At 42.5% G+C, this 19728-nt stretch overlaps 1 protein-coding gene across 6 annotated transcripts in view; it reads right to left on the reverse strand.

Moving 5' to 3' along the window:
- LRRC8D (leucine rich repeat containing 8 VRAC subunit D) overlaps positions 1-19728 on the reverse strand; it is a 135304-nt gene that overhangs the window by 103160 nt on the left and 12416 nt on the right. For 3 of the 6 annotated variants that reach the window (XM_070467792.1, XM_020907430.2, XM_020907435.2), the window contains exon 2: positions 11693-11850. The exons of 2 other annotated variants lie outside the window; for them this stretch is intronic. The gene's annotated coding sequence lies outside the window, so the exon portion shown is untranslated. The remainder of the gene's footprint in view (positions 1-11692; positions 11851-19728) is intronic. One more of the 6 variants, XM_070467791.1, reaches the window with a different exon arrangement.

Consider the following 19728-nt stretch of genomic DNA (forward strand, 5'->3'; position numbering starts at 1 on the left):
GCTGAAGGATACTTTCTATTGTTGCAGGTCTAACACACCCATACTAACCAAATATATCTTGGAAATAGACTCTCCGAGACATATTGGATAGTCACTTTAGATACCACAACTTTGTGTATGCCAAAGGTATATTCCTAAATGGTACATACTCATCTTGGTTCCTTGTGTTTCAACAAAAAGTATTAGATTTGATTTTCTGAGGTTAGAAAAAATGACTGAAAATTTCCCATTGTATGATGATGCTGGAATCTCTGATTACTACTCTGAGTTCACAGTCAGGCTACTTAGTTTATTTTGAGAGAGCAAATCCTTCCTGCTGTTTCTCAGGAAATGGAAGAACACATTTATAGACTATGTTTTAACTTTATGTTTCAATGGTTTTAGTTTTTTAACTATGTCTCACTTTGAAGAATATTTAATTATGCGGAGATATTAACACTTTCAAAAAGAAGCTAAAGCGAGGTGGGGGAGGGTGGGCGGTGGAGAGAAGAGTATTCTTAGAAACTTAAGCTAAAGAGTGACTTTTCAAAAAATGCCTCACACAAACTGTTACACCCTGTTTCTTCCTGTGAAGAATTTTCCAAGCATTAAGTTGTGCAATAGCTTAAAGAAGAAAAAAGGAAATGCTCAAGTTTCTCTCAAATATGTAATAGCATAAAGAAATTAGAGGCTTAATTTTAAAGTGCCCTATCACCTGCTTATTAGGCTTGTGAAAGCATCACAATAATCTCTGAGTCACTCAACTCATCTGGACTCACCTTTTCATGCTAGCCACACACTCCTGGGCTTTTGGAGACCATCACTGCTCTTAATAGGGGGCAGAAACAGTTCATGGCTTTGAAAAATAAATCTTTCAGGGGATGAACACAGCTAACTGAGAATGATGAAACGCTTCCAATTGTTTCAGACTTCTCTACGGGCAAAGACAAGCAAGGTACAGTGAAGGAGACGGAAAGGAGACAGGCTGTATAGCGAAGATGCTACAAATAATGCTCAACCTTCTGAAACGGTTGAATTCTCCCCTACGTAGAACATTTTCAAGAAGGAGAAACAAATGCAGTGAAAATAAAATGCAATCATATAGGGAAAGAAATAACACAGACGAATGCAGAGACTAGGACAACCCTTACGAGATGACCTGTCGTGTTTCAGGGAGCTGTGGCCCACAGCAAACCCACCTTCCTGTCCAGCCTTGCCCAACTCCCCCAGGCTCTGATCCCCACTTCCTGACTTGCTACCTCTCTGCCATCGTCAAGTGCAGCCCAGAGGCAGAGGCCTGGGCCCGATCACCTGGCAGCTGCCCTGGTTTCCTGCTGTCAGTACTCCAAAGGCACAGGCATTAGAGCCGTTATCAGAAGGACTCATCAGTGATAACTACTCTGATTTTGTCCAATGACGTACAAGTCTCACAGAAGTTCTGAGAGTTACAAGAGACTTGGGGGACATGAAGAGTAACTTCCTCCAGTGAAAGATGAGGAAACTGAGGCTCAGAGGGATTAGCGGACTTCCCTAAGCCCATCCTCTGTTAATGGAAGAACTGAAGACTAGAACACAAGTTCCTGAAACTCAATTTTTGTTCCCTCTCTTATTTTTCCTTCCCCCTACAACATCCTTAAGCTTCCTTAAATCACCACCTAAACTTAACATTTCAGGCAAGGCCTGTGTGTTTTATTTGTGAAGGTCATTCATGGTATTCATTTTAGGGTATCAACCAGAAAAGAAAAAAGAAAACAAAACTTACTACCGGCATTTAATCCCCACTAACAAAATCCCAACAAGGCCCTCAGTGATACAGGACTATTATCATACTTGTTCTAAATCAATGAGCTCCTTTTTCCAGGTTAACTGTTACTGACTTTCAACTGTCTTCTCAAAGCCTCCTCATTCAGCAGATCTCATTTGCTCCTACCTCTCTGCGAACACCTAAGCCATCAGGAAGGAACTTTCTCAACTTCCTCCCTGCCTCCACGTGCCCACCCATCCATAGTGGCGCGTATCTTTCCCATTTCCTCTCCTGTCTCCAAGGTATGAAGGTCCCTATTCCCTCCTGAGACAAGCTTGTGCTCCAGACCCTGGGCCACCCTATCTTTTCTGGAACTTTACTCCATTCTACCTCAGTCACTTCTCCACTCTTCTCAACAAAAATACAAGCTCTAGCTACCACGCCACACAAAAAATATTCCTCATGGACAAATGTGTACACACAGACACACATGCACACATACACACACACAGTGCCCCCACTTCTCAACTCCTACTCTTTCTTCATCCATGACAATCTAGATTTAGACTTTAGAACCTCCACCTATTACCTGATCGCCAAACCCAATCTCCCATTTTCAATCTTCACCTGACCTTCCTGTGGCCTTGGTCACACCTGACAGTTTTCCCTGTTTAATACCTGGGCGATTTGGCAAGCTGCTCACCCGAGCTTTCAAGATAATTTATTTGTAAAGGATAATAACAATAATTATTTCAGGGGGTACTAGAAGGATTCTCTGACACAATATATGGAAACTACACCAAAAAACCCTGGTGCTTAGTACTACTATCTTCTGTATTTGTGAATTTTCCCAGTCCTTTTTCTCTCTCCCCTTCTTTCATCTATTCAGTCTTTGGTCCTTGCATGGGGATCTCAACTGTACGCATGGCTAGAACCATCAGTTCCAGTCACTCCCCAATACACATCTCTGGCCCTGACTTCTCTCCAGGGGTCTAGGCTTCTCAAGATCAGCTGAATACCCCAGAGACACCCCAACTTTACTTCAAACTGAACTCACTATTCTCTCTCCAAACTTGCTTCCTTTCTGTTTTCCATCCTGATGAATGACACGTTGAGCCAGTGAATTTTCCCAACCAGAAACACTGAGTTATTTTCTTCTTCTTTCCTCTTACTCTTCAATTTTTCACCAACTTGGCAACCAATTCTTTCTCCTAAATGATTCTCAAATCCATCCTCTCCTTTCCTTTCCCACCATCATCACCTTATGAGTTCTGGTCCTCATTATTTCTACCTGGACTATTTCAACAGCCATGGGACTTCTCTCTGCTTTCTTTTCACACACCTTAGGACACTGATTTCTGCATTTACTTCACTTTGGATTCCACAATGCCAGTATGTATGATCCTAGACAGGGCTGGGCCGAGAATCTGAACCAAGATGCACCGTCTGCTCTCCGCCCCTCTGCACCGTGACCTCTCTATTTCAGTCCCGCACACTGGGTGTTCCTCACAAACTGAGCTCTGGGTTCGGAACCTGGGCTTTCTTCTGGTTTTTTTCCCCTCCTGTTGAGCCTAGTAAACAATCCTGTCCCTCCAATGTTTAGCACCAAAATCACCTCCTGCATGATTTCTTTCCTCCCAAACAAGAAAGAACAAAAACAGAGAGAGAGAACAAATTACTCCCGCCTTGTTTCCCCACTCTCCATGATTATTTATCACAATGGAGTACTGTAAAGTGTTTCATATTCTAAGTTCTGATTAATGATTTGTGTATCTTTCTGAGGTCAGGCACTGTGTCACACTCACATTGTAACCTATCTGCAGAGCAGAAATAGAGACACAGAGAACAGACTTGTGGACACGGAGGGAAAGGAGAGGGTGGGACGAACTGACCGAGTGACATATATACACTGTGTACCCTGACGTGTGACCACCACCATGTGCGAAGAGGATGGCTAGTGAGGAGCTGCCGCGAAGCGCAAGGGGCTCAGCTCAGCCGTGATGACCTAGAGGGGTGGGGTGGGGTGAGGAAGGGGTCTCAAGGGGGAGAGGATGTGTATTCTTCCGGCTGATTCACACTGCTGCCCAGCGGAACCCAACCCAACACTGTAAAGCAATCATGCTCCAATTAAAACATTGAAAAGTTTTTAAAAAAAAGATTTTAGCACGATAACTGGTACACAGAAGAAAGGAGGAAAAGAGGTAAAGGAACGAAGATGTAATAGTTTGGAGCTCAGCAAATGTCTGTTAAACAAATGAAGCAGTGTAGCTGTCAACTGTATCAGATAATTGAATAGCGAGGAGGCTAGGCAGACAGGTGGGTCTGCCGGCTGGTGAGGTGAGCACAGAGGAGCCTGAATGAGAAACGGAAAAGGTCCACTTGGATGAAGGCCTCTCCTGAGGATGTAAGGTCAGGTCAGTTGCTGGGGCTGTTATCACCAAATTCAGGTGAATAGAGCAGGCTTAAAGCACAATAGGAGAACAAGTCCAACAATCCAAGGACACTGATTTTATAAGCAGCTTTTGGACTCTAGAACACTCTATATTATCATTTTATCAGACTTTGTGCAAGCCTAATACATATCAGTTGTTAAGACTGTATCCCTCTCCTATATACATAAAGCACCTTAAGAACAGCAGACAAAAGAAAAATAAAATACACCTATCACCCATTCGTGGACCAGAGGGCCTAGATGAACCATGTCATATACTATCTATTTTGAGACCACAGTTTGTCCCTTACAGTAATTTCCAACTTATTTATAATAAGCCGTGGTATGCACAACATGGTTTCATCCCATGTATACTAAGGAAAAAGTACACTGTACTCTTCAAAGGCATGTAAATGCCCGCTTATCCAACAAAGCAACCTAGCATCTGGTGTGACATATATAGGATACTGGAGGAGGAATGAGACCCCATGAACTGGGAACAGAGTGAAGTAAAGTAAACTTGGAAAAAACCTGAGCTGCAACTGGCAGTGTCTTCCCAATAATAAAGGAACATCTATAATTAATGGGCTTTCAAGAGTGTTCAGCCATGTCTTACGGCATCACACCTCATAAAACATTCATTCAAAAGCCATATCGGGAATGCACATCCCAGCTCTATGAGCATGTGCAGGGCACTGAAGAAGAAAGAGGGGACTTGGAAGTGAGATACCCACTGCCCTACACAGATGCCCAAGCATGAAAGGGAGCCATGAGTGCTAAACAACAATAATAATAAAACTGAAAAGAAATTGGAATGTTGGGAATGTTAGGACTAAATTAAATCGTTACTAAATAATGTTTCCAAAAGAGTAAACATATTTCTAGAAAATATGTCTGTAGATGTCAAGGGTTACAGTGAACTTGTTAGTCGCTCAGTCCTGTACCAAGTCTTTGCAACCACATGGTCTGCAGCCCACCAGGCTCCTCTGTCCATGGGATTCTCCATCCAAGAATACTGGAGTGGGAAGCCATTCCCTTCTCCAGGGGATCCTTCTGATCCAGGGATCAAACCCAGGTCTCCTGCACCACAGGCAGATTCTTTACTGTCTGAGCCACCGGGTAACACACATGCAAATACAGACAAGAAAGATACCTAAAATAATCTCAACTACTTTTGAACTTTTAAAGTTATATCAATTACACTAAGATCAAGTTATAAATGTACATATAACAAGATAAGGCATATTTCAAAGCGCTAGTAATTTAAAAATCAATGACCCAGGAACACACAAATAAGCCACCTGAACAAGATAGCGATCTCAGAAAGTTATTGGTATAAATACTGATGTTCATGCTAGAGGTGGCACCAAAAATGTGGAGAAAGAGTGGATTATTTGGTAAGCAGTGTTGATGGCTAGCCCACAGTATGAACATTTTTTTTTAAATGAATTTACACCTCATATCTTAAGCTCCAAATCATTTAAAAACCCAAGAGTAAACCTATAAAGCTAAAAAAGTGAAGAGATACCATGTGAGCCCAGAATACGGAAGGGTTTCTTAAATGACTCAAAATGTATAATCACAATTAATATTAAAAATTTTGAAAAAAAAAATTTGAGTTCAACTACATTATAATTAAAGACTCTGTAGTCGATGTTAATGAAGGGCACCACAGACAAAGTTATCAGACAAGTGACTTACTGGAAGAAAAGTATTCACAATATCCATAGCTAACAAGGGATTCATTTCTAGAATCTACAAGGAACTCCACAAGAATTCTTTCAAGGAACTTCTTACAAGAAAAGGGCAAGAGACCCAATTCACAGAAAAGGGAAATTAAATTAAGTAAATGAATACTCAACCTCACTTATAATCAAAACAAGGCAGAAATGAACCATGAGCCACAATGAACAGCTAATGGATAGCAAATTCAGGAAATTAATTTTAAAAAAAGGAATCACATGTAGTACCAGCGGAGATATAAAACTGACAATATTCTGTGCAGTTCGCTGTAAAATCAGTACATTTATGTCCTAATACTCCTTGGGGACAATACTACCTCAAGAAACAGTCACCAATCGATTCAATATACTTATGTACCTTGGGGGGAAAATAGCACATACATACTGCAAGGAAGCCAAAAACACTTATAAAAATGCTGACCCTTTCATGTCCCTATTTCTACAGTCTGAATATGTGGTAGGATTTTAATGGAACCTTTGCTAAAAAGGTCAGTCAGTTCAGTCGCTCAGTTGTGTCCAACTCTTTGAGACCCCATGGACTGCAGCACACCAGGCCTCCCTGTCCATCACCAACTCCTGGAGTTTACTCAAACTCATGCCCCTCAAGTCAGTGATGCCATCCAACCATCTCATCCTCTGTTGTCCCCTTCTCCTCCTGGCTCAATCTTTCCCATTATCAGGGGCTTTTCAAATGAATCAGTTCTTCACATCAGGTGGCCAAGTATTGGAGTTTCAGCTTCAACATCCTTCCAATGAATATTCAGGACTGATTTCCTTTAGGATGGACTGACTGGATCTCCTTGCAGTCCAAGTGACTCTCAAGAGTCTTCTCCAACACCATAGTTCAAAAGCATCAATTCTTCAGCGCTCAGCTTTCTTTACAGCTAAAAAGGTAGGTAAGACTAAAATGTTCTCATTTCTCTTCACAGATGAGGTTAAGGACAGAGAAAGAAGCGGATCCAATGACACAGATGTTTTAGCGTGTGTATGTGTTTGTGTGTGACTTGCTCAGTCATGTCCAACTCTTTGTGACCCCATGGACAAACCTGGATCCAAGGCCAGGCCTAAGCTTGTCCATGAGACCTGGGCAAGTTACAGTCTCCACTTGCCTCAGTTTCTTTACATATAAAACATCAGTAATACCCACCCTGCACCACACTAGGATGATTAGAGATAATTCATGTAAAGCATTCAATAAATAGAAAGTGACCTTTTTAAACCAGAAACAAATACATCATGCACTAACCCTAACAGATCGTGGTTCCTGCCTAATCCATCGTAGAACACCAAAACGTCAGCAACAGGCATGGAAACCAGAGACAGACTCAATATGAACTTAGATGTCAGTTTTTCCCACTACAGAACAGGGTAAATGATCTCTCTTCTTCCATATACTTACTGAAAACTGGAAAGGTTAAGGTTAGGAAGTCTCTTTTAGCTTCTGGGAAATGAATATAAGGCTGCTTCTGGTGGCAGTTATGACAGTCGTGACCCTGGGACGGGTGTCAGAGTCCTGACTCCACAAACACAAGGACGTCCACTCCAGTATTCCTGCCTGGAGCATCCCATGGACAAAGGAGCCTGGCGGGCTACAGTTCCATGGAGTTGCACAGAGTCAGACAAGACTGAAGCAACCTAGCATACACGCACATGTCAGACAATGGCAGGAGAACGCTTAGAAGAACTCTAGCTATCCATGACTGAGTAACTGCAGACCCTCAAAGCCTGACCATGAAAACAATTAACCTGGAAACAAGATCAGATCGAAAGTCAGGATTTTACACATCAGCTACTGAACGTTCAACAAAGAGGAAGAATTCTACTCTGGAATCTTTATAACCTGATGGCTAACATGCTGTATATGTCACCATTTTGGCATTTTCAGCCTGGACTAGTTGTTTCACTGTGGTCCTCAGTTCCCAACCTATAGACTCTAGGATTCCGGCAGAGGTTTATATACTGAACCCTGTCTCACTCATACATGGACTACTATTTTACAAATATGGAAGATGCTGTGGTCATTCTTTATAATACATATCCAGTTAAGTAATACTAAATAGTATCTTTGTCACTAAATATTAGCAATCATCAGAAATGAGAAGAAAACTCTAAAGAAGCAAAAATCTTTGAAATCTTTTAGCATTAAATAAAACTGTCCCAATTTTTATAAGGGTTGAGAACCACTGCTTTAAAGTTCACGATTTCTAACTGAAGACAGTTTGTATTTATAATAGACATGAAAGAAAAAGAGAGAGGGTTTCAAAAAACTGAAAATCCTAATGTACATTTATCTCCATTCCCAGTCCTCTCCTGACCATAAACTTTCCCTTGGCATTTAACATCAAAGGTAGTTACCCTTTCATTCTTAGTTCACAAGCCATTACAACCGTTCAAAGACAGAAATGGCAATGCATTGTGTATTAAGAAAATATACATGTAACATTCCATTCCTCCTTTAAAACAGAAAAGATCACTCAGTTTATTTCTTCTCCCCACTCTTCCACCTTCTCTTCCTTCTCCTGATGCTCTGACACAATTCTATAAAGATACTCAAAATGTTCAAGAGAAAAAAAAAATATTTTATCCAGCATTTCCCAATGAAAATGTACTCCAAATTTTAATTTATATTCTTCTCAGCACAACATAAATATCCTAGCTAAAGACAGCCTCAACATTAAACACTACAAAAATAAGAAAAATAAACATTTCTGTCTAGGGAGTATTACAAAAATATTTAATATATAAAGTGTATATGGATTTGGCCATGTCTTTCTATAATATAAGCTTTTCAGTAACTTATCCTGAACTGGGATAGGGAAGTTGGGGGGGCTATGTGAGGTGGTCATATAGTATGCAGGGTAATGGGGTGTGGAGAGAGTCATATACATAGTTTATTAATTTATCATTTCTTTTCTGGGATGTAAACTGTGTTCTAAGGGTAAACCAGAAGTGTTTTTTTATTCTAAGAAGTTAAAATATGCTAATCTGACCTTTCAAAAATACTGTTCACTAGGACCGGACAAGATATCTGTAAATTAAAACATGCCATTAGAATTTTGGCAGCAGAAAACAAGTCACCATGATGTAAACACAGCTAAATCTAGTTATTAACACAGAGGAAGTGTAAATTTAAAAGATGGAAAAAAACAAAACAATAAAACCCCTTAAGCTCTGGGTAGAGAGGAATGGGAAAAGACCTACAGATTTAGGTAAAGTTAATCTCAAGTCAGTGTTTATCAGCTCTCCTTTAGAAAGGTGAAAGGTCATCTGAATCATCCCTGCCATCTCTGCCTTAAGCAACTTTCCAGATTTCAAGAGAGCCAAGCATTATAAATTGTTAATACCCCTGTTCAAGTTCCAGCATGTCCATTTACTTCTATGACCATTGACAAGTCACATTTTATCAGCCTCAGTTTTTTCTCTCCATCAAATGGAAAAAATGAATCCTGTTTCAGACTGTCAAAAGAAAAAAATACATTATAAATAAGATAGAGAAAATGCTCTCTGTAAACAGAAAACAGGGGGCTTCCCTGGTGACTCAGCAGTAAAGACTCCACCTGCCAATGCAAGAGACCCAGGTTTGATTCCTGGGTGGGGAAGATCCCCTGGAGGAAATGGTAACCCACTCCAGTATTCTTGCCTGGGAAATCCCATGGACAGAGGAACCTGGTGGGCTACAGTACATGGGGTCACAAGAACTGGACACGACTTATTGACTAAACAACAACAAACAGAAAATGAGGATCTAAAGGTCACGTATTAATATTCCTGGGTTATTATTTAGCTATTATTAAATTCCACTAGAATGGGAATAAATCCTGTTCCTAAGTAGGGGATAAGTTTGAGGCTGTTCTATTTTACCTGAAACAGAATGACAGATGCTGAGGAAAGTCCTCAAGTAAATTAATGAACCAGAGGGCCAGGAGTATACTTGGGTATAAAAAAAAAAAGAGGCAAACAGTTGAACAGGTCTTCCCTTTCAAGAGTCTCTGTTAATGACTTGTTTCACTTTTAATCTCATGATGCATTTGGCAAGAAGAGGCACAAACACAGACATATGAAAATCAAATTTAAGAAGTCCACATCTATCTAGAAAATTAATTGCTCAGTGCTCATAGTGTATCTTGGTTACTTAATGCTAACACAGTTATACCAATTACTGATAATATCATAATGCTTAAAGCAGCTGCATTTTAAGAGATTAAAGTTCTGAAGGATTATTGGAATAATGGGATCTTATAATTCAAATTACCTCCATGCTGCTAGAAAGTAAAAGAAAGGGGAAGGGAGGGGAAAGTACAAATTTAACAGGCTGAGAAACTACCAAAGATTTTCCTTTCGAAGCAAAATCAATTATGTAGTAAATATATTTTACTATAAAAAATTCAGCATGGGGGGGTGGGTATGATGAACATAGAACATCATGAATTTAGGCTCTGCTTCCCGAGGAATCACAAGTGCCCAATATGATGAAAGCGCTAAGTGTACACAGTACTGCAATTGTGCATTTTCCCTCCCTATTACAAAAAGAGACCCCTATTTGCGGAATCTCCTTTTTCTCCCTCCAGTCATTTGTTTGGATCCCTTCTTCCAAAAGAAACTGAAAGACGATGTCACTGGCTTAGCATCATTCAAACATTTAATTTGAGGCTATAATCTTCCTACCAAACTGACTCTCCTCAACCATCACACCTCCCCTGGTGTCCCTCTGCAAGGCTGGAATTCAACCAGACAGATAAATAAAAGCAGGAAAACAAAGTTGGGCTTTCACTGGTTGGGGTGGCGGGTGGGGGGGGGGAGTGTCCATCTGATTTAGTCCCTGGAGAGAGAGGAGCTGCAAGAGAAATGAAGAAGCAGAAAGTATGTGCATAAAACCAACCTTTGCTCCAGCATTTTGTTCTTCACCTCTGCACTTCTGAGACGGAGCAAGGCAAGCATGTGAATTGTAATCTACCTAGTGAATTTGAGAAAACTCATTCTCAGTTTTACTCTGCTGAAAAATGGCATTTAATGAATAAAGATGTCAGGCTCCTACCTTTAAAAGTACTTCTGTCTCAGTAAGGGAGCCTGGCTAAGAAACCACGACTGGAGTTAACAAACCAGACACCAGACTAAACATCTCACAACTAGCTGCCCCTCATTCCTGGTCGCTACCTTTCCGGTGTGTGTGTGTGTGTGTGCATCACCAATTCCCTCAGGCCCTGACAGTCTGCCTCTCCCAGAACGGAAAGCAGAGAGCCTGGACTCCTCTGTTACACCGGCTGAAGAAGTGGGATTTCTGAGTCTGGACACCAGGGCTCTTGCTTCCTTTTCCACCTTACACATCACCCTCAACTCCTCTTTCTCCCCGAGGTCCCCACCCCACCCCACAACACTGTTAATAACACCCTAGCCAGCCATTTCTGTAGATAACCCCCGGCCCAGGGAACAAAGTGAAGAACAAAGAGCCGCTGCTTCAGGCGGCAGGAGGAAGACAGGCGAAGGTGGAGAGGGCAGCTGAGGACTCAGGCAGCCTCCCTGGCAGTCAGTCCTGCCTGGAAAGCTCCCGCCTAGAGTGAGTGGGTGAGGAAGCAGGGCAGGTCCCCGGGCGCCGCGTGCCGCCGCGCGCGTTTGCACCCGGGTCCATTGCACCCCGCCGGCAGCACATCCAGAGTTTAGAGAGACCCTCCGAGAAAGCAAGCAGCCAGGGGCGCGCAAGGTAGAAAATGCACGCGAGCGAGGCTGCAGCGCGGAGCTGCAGATCGGCTGAGTGACAGCCCAGCGCCCAGCCCGCGGGCTCACCACCCGGCCTCGCACCTGGACCAGGCGGCCACCCTGCACCCTCAGGGCGCTCTCCTCTCCGGGGACTGGCTGCTGGCGGGCTCCGCGAGCTGGGACCGGCGCGATGCGGCGGGGGCTTCACTCTTCCATCCTGGGACCCGGCAGCACGTTACCGACGGCCGTGCACTTCCTGTCTGAAACACACAGGGGAGAGAAAGAACGGGAGAGATCGAGCGCCAGCCGAGCGGAGGCAGGCAGGCGGGGAGGGCGGCCGAGGGGGCTGCGGGTTGCATAACCACGGTCGGCGGCCCCCAGCACTCTCCTCGGCGGGAGACCCGCCACCCCGGCGGCCCGCGAGGTGGCCGCCCCGCGGCCCGGCCTCCCCCTGCCGGCCGCCTGGCCCGCGGCACGCTGGCAGCCCTTCCGTTTCCAGCCCCCGCCTGGGTTCCCCTCCCCGCGCTACCTAAGTCAACTCCACGCTGTCCGCCTGCCTGCCTAGGGGTTCCTCCTTTCCTCTCCTCTCCTCCCCGCCCCCGGGGGGTGGGGAGGGGGTGGAAATCTGACGAGGGGACGATATAAAGACTAGACAATCCTTACCAAGGAAGAGGAAGCTGGATTTACGCACAATTTTAAAGTTTAAGAGCCACATCCCCGTATACCCATTCCAGCTCAGCAGCCTAAAGAGCTTCAGGATGGGAAAAGACTTGTCTTGCGCCTGGCTGACTCAAACTGCCAGAAACTGGCAGACACGAACTGCCAGAAAAAGAAGAAAAAAAGTATTCTGGGTTCCTAGGCTCCCTCTCTACTGAGACCCTTAGCTGCACAGTGCCCTAATATTTATATATACCAATTCCACATGAAAGATTGAAGAATGCATATAGTGCATTCTTCCAAAATACAAGTATTTCTCTGGGCGTACAAATCACTCAACAGTTCCCAAATTCTGGGTTTATGTCCATTTTGTCACTGTCCGACTCAGGTGAACCTCAGGGTCCTGCTAACAAATGGTTTAAAAATCTGCCATAAGCAGAGTGTACCAGCTCTAGGAGTGTTCAGTGCCCAGTTTCTGGGCTTGCAAGTGAGAACAATTTCATCCCTACTGTGCCTGCCCTTGCCCAAGAATCTATCAGGTTGCCAGGCACTTAAAGCACTGTCTCTGATCAACAGCTTCTTTTATCATCAAGGTGATGGCTTAAATAAAAGTTATTCCCGCTTCAAAACTCAACATGGAGAATAGTATATAATGAATGATTATTCTACATGAAAAGTTCAATTTTGACTGAAGTAGAAACTGATGGACATTAAGCTCCTGCTCAGTGTTAGCATCTCATTTTAAACTCCCTTAAATCTTAATATTTCCCAATAGGTCTGCAAAAGTCCTATTCTCACATTCCCAATTGAGGAAACTGGGTCAGAAAAGTTAAGTATCTATCCCGATGTCTTAGCTAAAAAGTAAAGTGGAGAGGTCTTTTCTAAGTATAAAGTCTGCACCACTTCCTCTACACTCTAATTCTCAAAACGATCATGAATTCTCAGGGAATAATCAAGCCCAGTGACTATCCGTGATCCATCCCTTTGTCTCCCAATGAGCCTGCAATTCCATACTATCACTCCATCACACTAGCTGGGCTCCTTACCCACCTGAATTATATGTACCTTGAGACTCAAGCAGAGGACACCGTGCTCTTTACCATTATCTGCCACTGGCTCTGTCAGCCTTTTCAGTCACTCAGTGGCAAAAGTTCAGAAGGTTATGGGACAGCCACTTATATGCCAAGGTACAAAGTCTGTTCAGTTCAGAACCTAATCTGCTGACGAATATTTGTTCCCTGAATTCCTTTACTCTAACTGGGCTCTTTTAAGAAGAAGGCAAACAAACACACACACAAACAAAAACCACACCCACACAAAATGAACGAAACACGCATGGACTCCTCTCTTGATGAAATTTGAAATTCTCTCACTTTTCATTTCCTTCTGTTTTAGCACTTAGTTCACGCTCACCTGTCAATAGCATGCTGCTATTAGCCTCTTGACAAGCCAAGAAAGAGTATGTATTGAAAGGAGATTAAGAATCATGGCAACGAGGGGGACAGTGAGGGGGAATGTGAGCGCTCATGTCTTGTCTCCCGTGAACTGTGTCTCACTTGCCCTGCCCTGCCACCTTACTCAGCAGCACAGCCTCTGGGAGCTCCAGAGCAGGTAAGTCAAGGGCAAGGGCAGTTCAAGTGCGCCAGTCGGGGCTGAGCAGAAGCAAATGCATTCCCATCCTTCGGGTCTGCACGGTGACATGAGGGCTTATTACTAAAAAACCTCCTGGGGGCGCTTAGCATCCTTCTAGGGTCGCTTAGCATCCTTCTAGGGTCCCGCTCTGCCTCTGATGCTGTCATTTTCCTTCTCGAAGTCCCCTGTTTATCCTGGACCTGTCCACTTTCCATTTCTCTTCACAAACTTAATGCTTCGTCCCAAAGCCCTGCCATTTCTTTCCCACAAAGTACCCGCTGGGAGGGAAGGGGGACAGAGAGCAGTTAACTCAAAATTTCTCTCAATTCTCTCTCATTTAGAAAAAAAAATGATAATTACCATGTTTTGGATACAATTCTATTTTGAAATACTTTTTGGTATCCCTGCCTTCATTGCTGTTACTTATTAATCCAAGAGCCTTGAAGGAAAAACCTCTAAAGAAAAATTAAATTCTTGAGACAAAGCAAAGGAAACATGCTCAAGTTAAGCTGGATGGATCCTAACGTTCATAGTCTGGATAATGCAAGACTCCTAAGATTGCATCTGTTCCTGACATATATGTATCCTAACCATCACAAGGCCTAAGCATCATATCACACATTCCCATGGCTCAGCTATTCTCCTGCCTCTTCTGTATTTCATGGAAATTGTTTCTTGCCACTGTTAAGTAGGAAAAAAAAAATTAAAATGACAACCCCATAAAAAGAGGGAAACTACTCCTACTCCTGGGTAGGCACAAATGACACCACAAAAAATAAAACTGATTCTGGAAGATTACTGGAGGTTAATTTTTCAAGTCTCCACTCCCTAAGTACCACAATCCATGGATGAATACAGCAAGGGTGTGAAAGCAATTTTTGAAGCTCCAAATTAAATGACAAGAGACCGCTTTCCTCAGGACTAATGGGTGTGGAAGAGGAGATGATAAACTCATATCCAAAAATGATGTTCCTTATCTTTCTTCATCTTCAAAGAGAAACTCCTTACTTTGACGATTAAAAATGTCTGCCATGCAATTTCTCTGTGTGAGGATCCCTGGCCATTATTACAGGATTTTCTGCAAACAAAAAAAGAAACGCGACAAGCCATCTGGTTACCTAAGAGATTGCCTCTCTGCACCAGTAGCCTTCACAGTGGCATCCCTGTCTGTGTCTCCACCTCCAGGATAGCACATGAACAGGCTCTTCTGGGAAGGAGTTCTCTGGCACTCACACTCACTTCCGGGCCTCTGCAAGACCAAGACCATGGTTTTCAAGAAAGATGTCTTCAGAGCCAACTGGCTGGCTTGATTGGTATTTACCCACAGAGGGTTATTAGCCATTTTTAAGGAGCCAGAGTATCATTTCCCATGGCAAAAATGTAGCAAAGGGATGGATGCAAATCACATTTAAAAAAAAAAGTCTGCCTGCAAGATGGTTTAGGCTCCCTTTTGGACACAGAGTTCCCTGGTTTTAAGAAAGCTAAGGAAAGCATTACTTAGAACGCCTGCAGCCTGACTTGGGAGACCCAGCTGCAAGTCAGAAACACAGGCCAGGATGGCTACAGGCCTGAGCTGGTAAGTGTAGTTCAACACACACACGTTTGGGGCAGAATTAGTCCTATTTACATAGGACCCACAGATGCACTGCCTCACTAGATTCTCAGAACTGCCTTTGCAAGGAGGACTCATTACCACTGCGTTGTAAGCAGCAGAGCTCATAGGTGTTAAGTCACTTTCTCAAAGCAGCAGGTAATGGAGCTAAAATTCACCCTGGGTCTGTTCTTCCTCTCGAGAAGACATGAGTAGGTGCATTTTGGCTGTGGATTTATTATTCTGTGCTACACATCCTTTCCTCAGAAGACTCTCACTTTTAAAACACAACGTGGAATGTTCTCTCTCAACTACATCCTGTGACTTCATCCCCTTGCCAAGTTTTTTGAAAGTGTAAACTATAAATGTATTCTGCAATGGGCAACTGATTTTTAGCAATATGTCAATATAAATTAGGTTGAATCTGATCTTGGGTTGCAGCTGACAAGTGTTTAATAAGATAATAAAACAGATCCACTGGTCAGTCAAATTGTAATGGACAAAATCTTCATACATTTTTTCCAATTTTAGAATGCAAATATATATGTAAAGTGGGTCACAATGACTGATGTACTGTGATTTAGTGAGTGTAAATATGAAAGATTAGCAAGGAACCATGAAGGCTAAGTTCAGATGCAAATACTTGTATGTAAGTTAAAGTAGTCAAACTGCTCCTGACACAGACTGCAGGCATGAACAGCCTTGAGTTATTTACTGACTGTTGATGATGATGAGTATTGTGTAGACTAAACAGTGTCCTGTAAGACATTTTTCTTTGAAAAGCATGTTTTGTCTATTCATCTTTTGGAGTGGGTATTTCTGCCTCCTTATTAAAAAAATATTTTAAAAATTCTCTTTGGGCATCCTTTAAAAATAATATATTAAAGAATCCAACAACTTAAAATAATTTGTCTTAAGAGGTCAAATGAATATAGTACTTATTACTAAGACAACAACGTTCTTAAAAGGATTTTAAAAATACCTAAATATCTGCACAATTACACATTGGGAAGTAGCACTAGGTGAGTTGACAGGGAAGTCACACACATCACTGTCTACTGATATATCAATTCTCAACTATCTATTAAAATGGAGGTGGCAAAGTTGGACAGTTTCATCTTCATTTCCCTTCCTTTGCCTGTAGTGGCGTGACTAAGGCCAACAGCAGGAAAGAGAAACAAAGTGCCTGGAAAATCCAGAAACGTTATTATAAACTTTTGAAAGATTATTCATCAAGTTTTAAACTAAACCTAGCTAAACAAATTCTGACCACTTTACATGTACTGACTCAATTATTCCTGACAACACCACTTTGGGGCAAGAACTACCATTACCTCCATATTACAAACCAGGAAACAGACACAGAGCTATTAAATCATTTGCATAAAGTAATACCACCTAGCAAATACCAGACCATGGGCAGTCTAGCCAGCCAGAGAATCTACCTTTAACTAAGACGTTTTACTACCAAGGAGACACAACTGGCTTGAACTTGCCTTTTTCAGCATTAAAGTTCATGGGGAATACTCCCATGATAAGGCAGAAGGAGAGAAGTGAAAGGCTCAGAGGTTTCCTTTTCTGCAGCAAGAATGTAACCGCTGGTTATACAGGGTCAGGGATAGAGCACCTGCTACATGTTGCTGAATAAATGAATCCTGGAAAGAAAGAAAAGATATTTGCAGAACAGTAAAGTTGGGAAGAAGGGCTGCTTCCTTACCTTGACCAGAATCCTGGATTTTAAGGCTCCAGGATTGCCTGCCTCCAGCACAACTGAATGAGCAAGGGGAGGGAATGTCGTGTGATCCCCCTGGTTTGATCTTGATGAATCATTTGATGCAGTGTCCCCTACAAGCAGGATCCCAAATCAACTGAAACTTAAGTGGCTACAAGATCCACACAGGAGTTAAGCAGGCTGGAAAGAAAAACACCGGATACATCTACCAGTGCGATGTAGAAAAGAACCACAAAGAACAGTATTCAATTTGTATTCAAAAGTAACTTAGGAATTGTTCACACTGTTATAATCAAATTTGCACATACCATTAATTTGGGAGCTGTGAAAAGGGCAAATGAGGGCAAGCCAACTGACTCAGTTAAATTAACAGAGGGGTGAAGAAAAACAAGAAGTTTGGTTTTATTTTTGTGCTCCCTTTAATTTTCAGGGAGGGGCTGAGAGTGCCCATTGGGTAGTAACCGCCTCTAAACCTGAAATGCCAAGACTGAACTAAGTAAAGTAAGTATTGGATATGTTTAAGATTTTAGGACCTTCCATCTGAACTTCAAAAAGCATGATCCTATTATTGCATGGACCATCAGTAAAGTTCCATGGGAAATGATATTCCTTTCAACAAGAAGACTTTGTTAGCAAAACTCAAAGAAATGAAGGGGCTCAGAGGCTGAATTCAGAGGTCAGATGAAAAAGTCAGTAGTGTATGTATAATCTGGCCCTGCTACAAATATGCCGCTCCAGCAGAAGGTCATGAGAATGGTTTGCAAACACACGGCAGGATAAAGAACAGCAGAGAAGGAAGAGGGAAGAGAGCAAAAAACTTGGACTAACATTATTTTTTTAAGCATAAATTATCATTTCTAATTTTTTTTAATGTTGAGACATTGCTTTTCCCTTGGTAGAACTGTTTGCCTTCCCGGTAGATTTAGAACTCAAGAAACGGAAGTAGGAGAGGTCCAAGACATTTGGGGGAAAAAAAAAAAAAGGTCTAATTCAGGCTAGGTCCCAGGAAATGCACAAGTGAGCATCATTTCATTCAACTCCTAAGAGACTGAAGAACTGAACTATTAGCTCTGTAGAAACCATGCCCCACAGAGTGGACTCCACAGCTCATGAGAGACTGTTGACGAAGGGACAGTCACCAAGGAAATGCTGCATGATCCATTTCCTTCGAAATTAAAAAAAGGGGTGGGGTGGGGTGGGGTAGGGGACTTAACACAAAGGCATAAAGATTAAAGCCATAGTGCATTCTCGATATGGGTGGGAAATTTATGTGAAAATGATGATAGTCTGAGATTATTTAATGTATATACAGAATAACAAGCAAATGATGAAACCGAAATAGATCTTCTCCAAGGTTTGATTGCTGGCCCCCTCCTAAGGTTTAAAAATCAGATTGATGACATATGATGATATGATGACAAACTCCCAATTGGCCTCTGAATAGCTAAAGGTTAGAGGTCCCTTATCTGACTGCACTCAGAATCACCTGCAGGCTTTTAAATACTATGTCTGGGCAGGGGGGATTGCCAGTAGCATGCGGTGTTCCCATTATCTGTACATTTAAGAAACTCGCAGGCGACCCTATGTTGCAGTCTGGCTGGGGAACTTTTGCTGCAGACATTCCACTCCCTTCTAGACTCTGCCACTAGAACCAGTCATGACAGAGACTAGAATAAATGATTTCCTTTCTCAAGAACCTTTAATGGAATAACCTTCAAAGGCAATGGAATGAAGTCCAAATTCCTTAGCAGGACACTCGAGGCCCTCTATGATGTGTCCCAAACTACTTTTCTGCCCTCCTTGGCTCCCCCATCCCTCACTCTGTCACTGCACCATTCCCCAAACACATCACACGCTTCTTTTATGTCTTTGGCACTCACTGCCCCAACGTTCCCTCAGCTCACCCACCCTTTCCCCACCAGTCACCATCTTTCTCATCGTTCAAGTCTGGGCTGCTCAAGTTATTTTTCTCTGTGAAACCTTTTCTGATCTTTCCAGCTAAAATCAGTCTCCCCTTCCTCTGAGCAAATGTCCAAAAAATGAGCTCACGCAGAAATGACAGCATATACTGCGTGCTCACTGAATGACACTGAACTGCTGTGGACCGGTCTCCCCCAGAGCGCGGGGCCACGGTCTCTCACTTCTCATACCATGGATGAGAGTCAGACAGGTTCAAAGTGTCCTTTCTCAGTTATAAGCACTGTAACCCTCAGGAGGTTATTTAAACACTGTGAGCCTCAATCTTATGATCTTTGAAATGGGACCCACAAAGAAGGAGCCCTACCTTTATGACTGATTTGAGCGTAAAACAGAAAATGTGTTCGGCCCAATGCAGACCACATAAAATGTACCAAGGTGATAGCTGTCAGTGTTCTCTATCAACTTTTGTTTCCCTCCCTACGAGAATACATCACAGACACATCACAGAAGTAAGAGCTCCAAAAGCATGTGCTCCCACTCAAAAATAAATAAATAAAAAGCATTTGCTTTCAAAGTGATAAACAGTGATTTCTTAAAATTTCTTAA

The sequence above is a fragment of the Odocoileus virginianus genome, chromosome 5, assembly GCF_023699985.2.
Source record: "Odocoileus virginianus isolate 20LAN1187 ecotype Illinois chromosome 5, Ovbor_1.2, whole genome shotgun sequence".
In the NCBI taxonomy this organism is placed as follows: Eukaryota; Metazoa; Chordata; class Mammalia; order Artiodactyla; family Cervidae; genus Odocoileus; species Odocoileus virginianus.